The sequence below is a fragment of the Hypanus sabinus genome, chromosome 9 (genome assembly GCF_030144855.1).
Source record: "Hypanus sabinus isolate sHypSab1 chromosome 9, sHypSab1.hap1, whole genome shotgun sequence".
NCBI lineage: Eukaryota > Metazoa > Chordata > Chondrichthyes > Myliobatiformes > Dasyatidae > Hypanus > Hypanus sabinus.
The window spans coordinates 52,395,083-52,408,403 of NC_082714.1; the positions used below are offsets into that span (position 1 = coordinate 52,395,083).

General features: G+C 40.5%; 1 protein-coding gene across 2 annotated transcripts in view; it reads right to left on the reverse strand.

The window, feature by feature from the left end:
• Window positions 1-13,321, reverse strand: part of LOC132399396 (BTB/POZ domain-containing protein KCTD5-like) — a 65,215-nt gene that overhangs the window by 51,118 nt on the left and 776 nt on the right. The window lies entirely within an intron of this gene.

Consider the following 13,321-nt stretch of genomic DNA (forward strand, 5'->3'; position numbering starts at 1 on the left):
TTACCAGCTGACCACATTCTGCAAGTCTGTCATTTCGACTTGCTGTAAATTTTCTTTCAAGAGTTTTTATGTATTTCTAATTGGGGTGACAAGGTGGCTATTTTACTTTCCTTGAAGAGATAACACCTTCTTTTCTGGTCCTGATTAAGGGTATCGACCTGAAATGTTGACTGTTTATCCCCTCCATAGATGCTGCCCAACTTGCTCAGCTCCTTCAGCACTCTATGTGTATTGCTCAAGATCTGCAGAATCTCGTGTCTATTTTTAAAGATGCTTTTAGATACACAGCATAGAACAACCCACTGAGTCGCACCGCCCAGCAGCTCACTGATTTAACCCTTGCCTAATCATAGGACAATTTACAACGATCAAATTACCTACTAAACAGTATGTCTTTGGACTGCGGGAGCAAACCGGAGCACACAGAGGAGCATAAAAACTTGCTTACAGAGGCATCAGAATTGAACTCCGAACTCTGATGCCCCCAGCTGTGATAGCGTTGTGCTAACCGCTACATCATGGTGCCCTTATAACTGGAGAATTTTTGGCAACACAAGTGGAATGTCATTTCTTAACAATGCAAACAGGACTACTTATTTGATAAATCACATGGAAATAAATAACCATATTTTCATTGAAAACAATAACTAAGTTATTAGTTTCTGATACCAACAGACGTAAAAGACTAAAGGGAAGTAAAATTGAAGACTTTTGTGATTAAGAAAACAATAGGTATTTATATAGTGCCTTTTATGTGCAACATTTCCAAAGATGCTGTATGAGAATATTATCAAAGATCAAATGTTCGGTTTCCCACTTTACAGCAGTGTCTATACCTCAACAGTTCTTTGTTGATTTTAAATCATTTTTCAACCTGTCATTAAAAGTCTTCAGAAAGGCAAACTCTTTCAAACTGGGAGTAATTAAACTTGATCAGACGGAGGAAACCCAAATAACAAACTAGAAAGGAATGTCAACTGAGAGGACTACAACAGAATTGCCAAAAGTGACAGGAAGCTTCCATCTAGCGAAGTCATCAGCAATTTTAGCACTAGAGCAAAACATTAAATTGATTTGGAACATAATAAAAATTCTAAAATGAGCAAAGAAGGTAGGCTGTAATTGTGAAGAGAATGGGAAAGGGGATGCACTGGGGGAGTGGGAAAGAGAGTCGGATTTGCCCCAAGGATAATTTGTATGAAAACTTCAGTTGTAAATGGTTTACAAAGTGTTTATTATGTACATGCTGAATTTGCAACACTGCAGTGAAGCCATATGTGGCATATTATGGAGACAGGATGAAGTTTCTGATCAAAAATGCTTGCGTAGTTTTGTTCTTGCAGGCTTTGAAATATCATCAAAGTCCAGTACCTCCAGAAGCGAAGCACCTGTGCCAAAAACAACATTTTAATTAACTCTGCATTGGAATATCATGCGGGGCTACCTTCTGAAAACAATGAAATATGCTCATTATTTGCTGTCTTAATTTAATCTGAATCTCAGAGGAAGTCATGGATTGAAAGTTTGAAGGCACTTCTTAGAATACGGGGACAGAGTGATGACAAGGAATGGAGTACCTTGCACAAACTAGAACCATGTGGCAACTGGCAGATCATCACAATCCATGCAGGACGTTATCTGGCCAAGATATAGGATACACATCAGGTACAGGAATAAGCAGGTCACTTTCATTGTGACCGTTTGTAAATAGCAGGGTGCCAGCAGGATTTGTGCTGAAGCCCCAGCCATTTACAATTCCTTTAAATTCGAGGAACAAATGGATAATATCCAAATTTACTGCTGGCACAAAGCCAGCTTGCTCAAGCAAGCTGTCAGCAATAGAGATGAAAATTCAGTTCTCAGCCCAAAAGTGCTACTCACTGGTATCACAACTAACTACCTACATCCATGCATCTTCTTTTCTTGGTAGCCCTTGAGGTCTCACTAACTCATAAATATATAACCTAGATTTAAGCGTATCAATTTCCCAAATATAAATTGACTTATATTATGGAGGACTTCAATTTTTTTTGGAAGGTATGGCCACCAAGGTTAAGTCAAAGAATAGAGATTTTACCATCAGAAGCTCTCTGAAAAGTTCCAAGCAACTGAGATTTTAAGAGGAATAGGCAGATATCTATTATAAAAGATTTGATAAAGCTGAAATTGATAGTTTTCTAAAACAGGTCTGATGAAATCAAGGGATAACTGCTGGGTAGGACACCTGATCTTCAGAGTCCCATGGGACCTTTCACCTCTATTTGAGAAGACAGATATGGCTTCAGTTTAACACCACATCTGGACAATGAGCGACACTCCTTAGGACAATTAGAATGATGCAAGTACAGGCAATCCTAAGTTCCTGAGAACTGCAAATTGGAAATGATCAAAAGCAGAGGGTTACAGAAACAGCTGCAACAGGAGAACAGGTAAGCAGGAAAGGGAAGAGCAGCCTGCAACCGGCCTTACCAACTTGGTGAGCACACAGCACTTGAGACTTGGCTTGACCTAGAACCTTTTGTTGCAGATCAGAGTGGGAAATGCTGCTTCCCCACCCAGAACATGCCTGTAGCCTAGCGGCAGGCAGCAAGTCCATCCACATCTATCTCACTGGTATCCTAAATGCTCATTTGTATGTACAGGATGCTCATGAGTCCGGCGTTTGTAACCTGCGGAGGACCTACATCTGGAACAAGATCTGAGTAATTACTGCATAATTTAAGAAAATCTGTATTCTCATAAGATACTTTTCAATCAACTCTCCCAGCACATTGTATTCTTAGTCTTTGCCCAATCACTTGTCTCAACTGTGATCACTAAAGCAAAAATTACACTTATAGGACGTTACAGTAAAAGTGCCTTTGAAAGGATTTAGTAGTTAAATATTTAATAATTTTGCAGCTTCCCTCCTCCAGTCTAAATATAGAAAAAATTACCAGTCAGATTTCCTCTGCACATCAACCTTGAATTCTCTTCCTGCTCAGGAAACGTGGTGGCTCAGTTAACCCAAAGGCACCACGGAAATCAGATTAATCCATCATTAAGGAGAAAAAACAATTATGTCACTGTTCATAGCAACAGTCAAATCCCAAAGCCAACTTCTGTGATTTGTACAATACCTTCAGGTAAACAAGAAGAGCTCATTACAACTGTTCTCTCCAAATACTAGTTTGCCTTTTTTTCCTAGGATCTCAGAGGTATCATGTCCCGTCTGCAGCACCTGGGCCTATTACACACCGGATGAAACCTTTTAACGGCATAACATTAACGATCAATGTTTAATCTGAGCCACAAAATCAATGTTGAAATAATGAAGGACTGGGCAAACAAATGTAAGTGTTAAATCCATTGACTGGTTAAAAAGATAGATGCTGCATGGGATACAGCCAGCATTACAAAACAGTTTACAAGGAGGATGTACAAACCTTACAGCCCATTAAGATTGTTCCATCTGCCAAAGGTATCTCGATGGATCTACCAGATCAACATTTTCCCACTTATTCCACATATTCTTTGGTTTCCTTTGTACCCAATACCTCTTTCAAACTTACAGAGCTACACAACAACCTTTACTGGTGAGAAGGACATGAAGCAAGTACAGAAAATGCACAAGTACATAGAAACTAGTGGATGCAGAGAAATAGGTGGATTAAGTAGAAAAAGGATTTAACACTTACTTGGATGGTAAACTATAAAAAGAATTGAGCACCACACTGTGTGGTGGCAAGGTAGAATAGTGGTTAGCACAACGCTTTACAGTACCAGTGACCTGGGTTCAATTCCTCCTGCTGCCTGTAAAGAGTTTATATGTTCTCCCCGTGACTGTATTTCTCCCACAGTCCCAAAGACGTACCAGTTAGTAAGTTAACTGGTCATTGTAAATTGACCCGAGATTGGGCTAGGATTAAATTGGGGGACTGCTGGGTAGCAGTGCTCGAAGGACCAGAATGGCCTGTTCTGCACTGTATCTGGATAAATAAATTAATTCATGAAGCAGTTAAGTACTGTGCAATACATAACCAGTTCCACCACAGAAAGCCAAGTGATTACACGAAGCATCTTTTACTTTAGATTGTTTAAAACAAATATCTGATTTCAAGACAAACCTTTGATTTTTAAGGCTACTTTTTAAAGTCCTATTTCTGTCCTTTTGTAAGTAACTTGAAAGATTCATTAAGAAATAACATTGATCAAGAACTTTCTTCATTGGATAAAGACAGTCGTCCTGAACAGATGTTTCAATCAACCAGTAAAATAATATGAAAAAAATAAACAGCAAATGCCAGAAATCTGAAATAAAAACAGAAAATTCGATAATACTCAGCAGGTCAAGCTACACCAGTGAGCAGACAATCACAGCTAATGTTTCAGAGAGGTGACCCTTTCTTGTAACACGGTAGAAAACAACAGCTGAAGTTGCCTAATGAGTGAACGACAGTAGTCAGAAAATGAGAACATAGACAAATGTGTTGTGAAATGAAGAGCAGGAAGACAAGCCCAGCAGGGCAGGACATCAAGACCACAGTTGACATTTACTTTAAAAAAAAATCAGCAAGCTTGAATTCAGCTACAAGCTTTTCTGTTCCAAATGAGAGCACTCCCAGCTTTTCTCAAGTATCCACATTATGAAGTTTCTCCTCCTAGACTACTTCAGTAAATCTTCGGCACATTTCTCTCAGAGTCAGTAACACACAGATCATTCCTCCAATGCTTCTGGTGAGGAGGTCTAAAGGGTGTGGACAATGAATTAGATGGGAAGTGAGCTCAGCTGTAAGGTATATCCCTAAACCAAAAAAGCAATTATGTTCAAACGGAAAGTTTTACAGAACAAAAAGTGAGAGTGTTATAAGAAAAATCCAAAAGAAAAAGCAAAGGACAAGAGCAGGAACTAAAGTGTGAATACCAAATGTTTAAAATGTCATGAGAAACATGAACTATGTTGATCGTGCTTCATTCATCCACTTTAACATTTGCCAAATAGCTGCCAATAAAATTCCAACCCCTATAACATCAAGTTCCATCTTGCAAGTACAATTATCTGCTCACTCCCTCAATACCTGCCGCCGACAACATTGCTTAAATTTGAGGTTAGAAACTCTCTCTCCAGACTGGCAATGTTCTTTCCTCTGATGAAAGTATGATTGAATCTGATCCTCTCTACTCTATCCATGTAGCCACAAGTTTTCCTCACACCACTTCATATAGTGTTTAGCATAAGCTGAAGCACAAAGAGAAACATTTTTCTTCCAGGAGACTTCACAGCTCGCAGGCTGAACTAACTTCTGCAACTCAGCATCTTAAATAGAGACACTACTTTTATTGCACAGCATACCCACACAAAATGCTGGAGATCAGCAGATCAGGCAGTATCTATGCCGAGGAATAAACAGTTCATATTTCAAGCTGAGATTTTCATCAGGACTGGAAAGGAAGGGGGTGCAGAAGCCCGAATAAGTAGGGAGAGGGTGAAGAATACAAGCTGGCAGATAAGTGACAACAGGTGAGGGGGAAATTGGGTAGGTGGGGGAGAGGTGAGAAAGTAAGAAGCAGTGAGAGGATAGAGGGTAAGTGGAAGAGGCAAAGGGCTGAAGAAGGAATTTAGTCAGAGACAGCAGTGGATAAATTTTCAGCACATACAGAATCTTGTGTTCTTTTTACAGAGGAGAGACCTGTTGGTATCCGGCCCGAGGTAAGGCAAAGTAAATACGTGGATGAAAATCTGAGCGCATTCCTACTCATTTCCACACCAAGACCTTAGAGCTACATGAAGCTACTCTGCCATTCAATATCATCAATAATCTTGACCCAGTTCTACTTTCCCATCCCATCGCTAGGTTATTCAACTTTCAAAAATCACTTGATCTTGGTTCCATATACATCTTACGATGAAGCAGTTACAGCCTTTGAGTGGAAAATTCCAGTGATTCACAAGGATTTAGACTTGTTCAAAAATCAAAAGGCAATGACTAATTTTGATCCTGGTTTGCATGACTTCCTAATAAACTCTCAGGAACTACTCTGCCAATCCCTCTCAAAATCTTCCGGGTTTCAATGAGAATACCTCTAATACTGCTAAACTCCAGGGAGTAGAGACTTCCACTCATTTTCCTCTCATGGGGACACTCTATAATCCAGGAATCAATTTGTCAATGTGCACTGTGCTCCTCCAAGGCACACATGTCCTTTGTAGACTGCACTCAAGGTGTGCAAGGCTTCCTTTTCGTTATATTCCCAGACTCCGTGTAGATAATTTGCTCCTTTAATTGCTTGCTTCATCTGCATATTCAATCCCTGTATTTTGGATGCATGAAGAGATCAAAATTCCTAAAGAGCAACATTGAAAAATTGGCTGATTTCTGGAGCAATGGCTGATATGCTATGTATGTATTTATGCAGTCTTCACAAGAATACATTTTTAAACTGCTGAAGACAAGTGGCTATTATAGTTTTACCATTTCCTCCACAGGGCAGCTCAACCAGACACGTTCTTGTTTCCTGACAATGGAAGCCATAAAGATCTGAGCAATAGGCTGCTAGCTGCACAAACAAGCCCACCTACTGTTGATACAAAATATTCTTGTTCATGGCCCAGCCGCGGTTCTCACTTCCTACCAGCATCACCCTCCACCCTCTCTTCCAATGTGATTATTGCCAACTGACAGCAGCACAGTCATGCGGTCCTTAACTGCAGTCTGGTTCACGTGGAGGGTCATGCCTTAATACATCTACCTGCCTTTATAAAGCCAAGTGCTACAATGATTCAGGTACACCACAAAATTCAAACATACCTCTGTAGGCCTGCAAAAAGACTACTTTGTTCTGGTAATGAATTACAGCTGCTCGTAACTCAGCCTATCAGTGACCACAGTGTTCCATTCTCTGGGCCTGTATGCTTTACATTTTCACACAATAAAACACTTTTGACACACTCTTCTTTGCAAACCAGAAATTTGGATGAGAGGTTAAAGAAAGTACATTTTGAAAGATTCACCCATCCAAAAATAAAACACCAAACCTCGTAAAATCTCAACATATGAGAGGGAAAACTGGTTCAAATTATCTTGGGACTCAAATGCCAAAATCAGGCAGTCTACATTCGCCATGCTCTCCATCTGTCATAGTCCTTTCTATCTCCCATCTGTTTTTCCTGATTAGTCACATCCTATAGTTAAATACCACTGTACCACAGAATATTTTTAATTTTGATCATTAAAGTATAACAATATTTTGATACAAGATCTCATATAAGTTATAATAAAGGATGAGAATCTTAGATTTCATTTCAGCACCACAGTAGTCTCTCAAACACATCGTGAGCAAAGTTTCCCTTCCTGTTTGATTTCCCCAAATGCTGGCAGTAATTAATTTATTCAAAAGGCACCCTGCTTGAGAGACAGAACAAGCTCACCGAAGGAGATGCCTGAGCTAAGTGACAGCTGGGTGCAGCTCAATACAAACTCTCCAGTATGCAAAACAGATCATCCAACACCTGGAGAGCAGAGATTTTCCGTGAACAGATGGAGGCTGCATACATGTCTTCTGTTCATACCTAAACAAAGATTACCATTGCATAATAATTGAAAGTCGATCATTGTAGTTCTGCTTATATGAACATCCAACGGTGCTTCACTTAATAGAGTAATAGAGTAATGGGCAGTCAAGGTCGTGCACTACTAAGCTAATTTCAGATCAACATGATGTATTGGTGGTTCACTTCCTGCACACATAAGGGGCTCATTTCTAGATGACTGAATTTATCTTTAACCTGAAACTCTACTGCCTTGGGACAAATGCAGCAAACACATCAGTATGCCCCTCCAATGCAAGCTTCCTTCTGAGTCATGTAAATCCTACCATGGTTTCCTCAATACTCCTGGATGTTCCTGTGGAATGTCCAATTGACCAGCACCTGATGCACCTTCAATACAAGGGTTAATATGGTTTAGGATGATAGTCCACCAGTACCAATTATGGCTGGACCCTTGCTGGTAATACCAATATACTGCACACTTTACACTTTAGACCTGTGCTTAATGACTGTGTGGCTAAGCACAGCTCTAATGACATATTCAAGTTTGCTGATGACGCCACTGTCATAGACAGAATCAAAGGTGGTGAAGAATCAGCATATAGGAAGGAGAGTGAAAATCTGACTGAGTGATGCCACAACAACAACCTCCTACTCAATGTCAGCAGGACTAAGGAGATGATTATTGACCAGGAGGAAACCAGAGATCAGTCTTCATCGGGGGCTCAGAGATGGATAGGGCCGACAACTTTAAATTCCTCGACATTAGACCAGCATGCAAATACAATTACGAAGAAAGCATGGAGGTGCTTCTATTTCCTTAGGAGTTTGCAAAGATTGGCCATCGCATCTAAAACTTTGACAAACTCCTATAGATGTATGGTGGACAGTATATTGACTGACTACAGCACAGCTTGGTATGGAAAATCCTACAAATAGTGGATATGGCCCAGTCTATCACAGGTAAAGACCTCCCCAGCATTTAGTGCTTCTACATGGAGGGTTGCTGAAGGAAAGCAGGGAACTCAATCACCCAGGTCTCACCCTCTTCTCGCTGTTGCCATCAGGAGGAAGGTACAAGAGCCTTAGGACTCAAACCACCAGGTTCAGGAACAATTATTACCCCTCAACCATCAGGGTCCTGAACCAGAGGAAATAACTTTACTCAATGCCACTTGCCTCATCACTGAACCGTTCCCACAACCTATGGACTCACTTCCAAGGATTCATCTCACATTCTTTGTTGCTTTGTTATTTGGATGGTGGGGTGAAGATATGTCCCTACCAAAGGAGGTATAAGGATCTCCTTCCCTCCGCTAGTCTGTAGGTCACCTTTGGGCAAGGTGTAGTCCTTGCCTAGCCCATCCAATCAGGATTACATGAAGCCATGGCAGCTGGTGGTAGATGGTCATATGAGCAGCTGGTGTACATCTCAAATCCTCGTTATGCAACCACTGATGTCAGGCAGACCGTCTCTAAAGAGTATTGATAATGGTTGGGGGGTCAACAACACAGAAGGCAATGGCAAACCACTTCTACAGAAAAATTTGTCAAAAACGATCATTGTCATGAAACCATTATTGTCTACGGAATGACAATAATGATTTTTTATTGTTATTAACTCTCATTTTCTTTTTGAATCTGCACAGTTTGTTGTCTAATGCAGATTGCTTGTCCGCCCAGCCTGTTCATTGATTTTATTATGTTATTGTATTTATTGAGTATGCCCATAAGAAAATGAATCTCTGGGTTGCATACGGTGACATGAGTCAAATTTACTTTTAACTTTAATGAAAGAAGGGAAAATGTGCTGAAAATATTCAATAACTGTGAATAAAGAACCAGATTAATTGAGACTGATGACCCTTCCACCCTAATTGGAGTAAGTGAACAGAACTACAGGTTTAAAGTTGTGGGAAAATGGAAGGAATTAATAACCATAGAGGATCATAGTTAGAGTGGAAGGAAAGAGAGATTTTGTTTTTGCATTATTCATTTTCCTGGCATGGCCATCAATGGCAAGGTCCATTGACAGCCTTTACTAGATGGAAAGATAGCAATCACCTTCTTATAAGATGTCAAACTTTCTGGTGAAGACACTCCCATGTGCAGCTGCGAGGTGGCTTCATTTGTTGAGGATTTGCAAAAGGAATCGTGAGTGAATATTCCGACACTAGAATTGATTAAATGGATGAAGAAAGCCGAAGCTCGGACACTGCCTTGCGGAATTCTTGTAGCGATAGCCTGGTACCAGCAGGAAAACAGAAATGATTATCTAAAGTATGACTTAAACCATTGTTTGCAAAATCATTTTGCTCTAACTATATATGCTGTTTTTGCATTTAGCTCATTTGTAACCTCGTATTCTGGCTTCAATAGATCGGTACCTCACTTTTGCACACAGCTGCTGCTCTCCTAATATGCTCATGTCCACTCCGCATAGAACCAATAACTGCAATACAGTAAGGGATCTGCTGGACTTTAGATTATTGCAGTAAACATTTCTGCTGCTGATGATGATTATTAGCAACTCATTGATGCCCAGCTTTCAATCGTCAAATCCATTATCTCATTTAGTTTGACAGTAACCAAGCACAATGGCGAACATTCTGAGCCTGAAACTGGAACTTGTCTCCACAAGGACAGTGTGGTAGTCACTTCTGCCAGAGTTAGATGTGTGAGGATGATGTCAAATAGGCTTATCCCTCCTATTAGTTTGTTTACAAGGTCTGCAGACCTTGTGTGCTCTTCAGAGCTCGACCAGCTCACTCAGTGACTATGTAACCACGACCATTTGTTCACAGACATTACACTCCCCCACCCACAATATATACTGTACACTTGCAACTTTCAACGCTCCTTCCGAGTACTGTTCAACATTCAGAGCTGAGGGAAGATAGCTGGTGGTAACAAGGAAAGTTTCTTACTTACATTTAACCAGGTACTGAAAGATTTCATGAAACTTGGTATCAACACTGAGGACTGCCAGGCTAACTCCCTTCCGACTGCATTATATAGTACCCACACCACGTGATCTGCCCTGCTTATGCATCCAAGGTCACGTTTGAATCCCGGTCTCTGGTGCTGAGGCAACAGCAGAAATTATGAGTCACTTGCCAATTGTGGGTCTTCTCTCCAAAGTTAGACAGTAGCCATCAGATATTTGTGAGGAGACTGACTGGGCTGGGAAAGATGTTGTGGTACCCAAGTTTTGTGTCTAGGATCACACCAGTTTCCTTCCAATCGTATCCATCCATGTTCTGGATAGAATCTTTACCAAAACAACTACCACCCAAGTAGATCTGTGGTTATGGTGACGTGCTTGGACTTGATAATGAGCAGAGCAAAAACTGACATATCAAACCTCTTTTCTTCACAGGGCGTTGCCTGACCCAAGTAAATATAACAGCCAATGCTCTCCACAGTACCTTGTTTAAGTTGAACTTATTTAGTCTGTTGCTAAACAAATCCCACCTACCGTGAAAAGCAGGGGAAGTTGTGTTTGGGAGGCAAGTGTTTGATACCATTGTTCACATAATTGATGCTTCCCGATACAGATTTTAAAATTACTTGATACCCACTCTGAATCTGGCACACACATTAGAAGTTTCTTTCCTGTAGTCTTGCTTATCAACTGCTTGGACTTGGAAGGAAAATATTACAAGATGTATAAAACTCTTCTACTAACTAGCAATTCAATAAGCAGCCAGATAATCTTTTTAAATAATGAGCATTTAAGAGCACACAACTTAAACTAATAATTCTGAGAGCTTTCTCCACTGCATGTCATTGCTAGAACCTACTCCAAGACTATGCCAATTCTTTCTTTGGAATATATTTCAGACAACTCATTAACATTCCCCCCTTGACACCAACGAAGGTATTCATCAGCACGGTATTTCCAGCTGAAGCATTAGAATATCAGGCAGTGAATGTGTTACATCCTTAGCCAGATTTTTCTTCATTTGTTCCTGAGGCGGGGGACAGGGAAGAGTTTCAATGCCGTGTATTGACAGCCTAGAAAGCTCAGGATTCAGAAAGTTGGAGAGGTATATCACTGGAGTTCAAAGACTTAGAGATTGCTAATTTTAGGACACCACATAATCTTTACTCAAGCAGTAGCTCTTTACAAGTTACTGCCCGCAATTTGTTGGAGAGAAAAACAGAGAGAGTCTGAGAAGGAAAATTCAAACCAAAGAAAAACACAAGATGGTGGTTAAACTGGTTGAGATATGAGTATTTTCCGTTTCAAGGCATTTAACATTTTCCAAACACATCTAATAGTACTGATAATTAAATACAATGTGATTATATTGCTACAGTTTTTCAGCACTGAGCTTAGAGTGCCCATACTGCAACAGGAATGCCTGTATTCGTTAAACTCAGGGATGTTTCTACTGATCTCTGCTCAGCTCTGAAAATGGATTCAGTAAACTGATGTTTCCCTTCTTGCTCCTGAGAGCAGCAGCTGTTAATGGGAAGCGAAGCAAAGTAGCTGAACCAGAATTAGCAATTACTGGGAAGATTCACCTAGCACCAGAACCACCTTTTATCTCAGCCACTGAAAGCTCAACCCTTTCCCAGTTAAAATATTCTGCTTCACACACTCCTACCTTTCGCTTGCCAGTACAAATGTTTCTTTCTGTTTCACATCACAGCACTCCTGCAGCTAATGGCAGACAGACAACATTCAACCTCCTCAGCTAAAGCATTGCCCTTTAAAACACAGCGTACATCAGCGCTCAATGTTGCCAACAGAGATACCAACAAGAAAAGGGGAATTGTGCTAAAATTAATGGCTACATTACTTTTGTGCATCGAATGTAGTGAAATACCAGGTTTCTACTCGCCAAGTAAAGAACTGAAGCTTGCAGCTTTTGCCAAACTATCTAACAGCCGAGGTGCTTATTGCCCTGTGATGGGTACATTGTGCTTCCACTGCTCTCCAGTCCAGATACCCACACAAGTCAAATGCCAATACTCAACCCACATCTTCCCCTGCAGCCAAATCTATAGACAGATGGAAGTGAATACTCCAGCAGCACATTATCCAAGCTCAATTCATTAACAAGGCTGATACTGACATTTTTTGTGTGATTAAGCTATGGTCAAGGGCTCAGAGAGACTGCTGTCTAAACCTTTTCATGCCATGGAACCCCATTATAAAGCGTGGATCCCAGGTCGAGAACCACTGGTCTAAACCTACTGATTCAGACATATGAGTCTCTTATTATCAAGGTAGTTATTTGGTTCTGCTGTACAAAAACATTCCTGGCAAACCAGCTCCCTTCCTGTTCATCTCAAAATAAATCGGCTTAAGTGGTAATGTTTCCATCCTACAGTTGCAGACAATTTACCACGTTCATCTAAGGCAGTGCCAACTCACAATGGTACTTTACGTTTAGTGGTATCTACACAAGCTTTAGACACACTAGGCAAACCACGCCTTGTGTATCCAGCTGAAAAAAAGATTAGACTAGGTTAGAAACTTTGGGAATATTAAGAACCAGCTTCCACATTTTTGACACAGTTGTCCTTTTCAGCCTCCTGGTAGCTCACAGAGCAATCACATTCTCTTCTCATTTTCCTTGAAAGGTACTGTCCCAAAATCATCTTTTACCACTCTCCAACAGAAGCTTGAAGGCGCCAGTGAGTACTGTATTCACCAATTCAACTAGACTTCTTGGGTGGAAAGTAGTTAATCCTTAAGACCACAGCTTGTCCCTCTGTTAAATTAAAATACATTTTGACAAAATTCAGATTTACTACATTGGAAATAAACCTGTCAAAGGG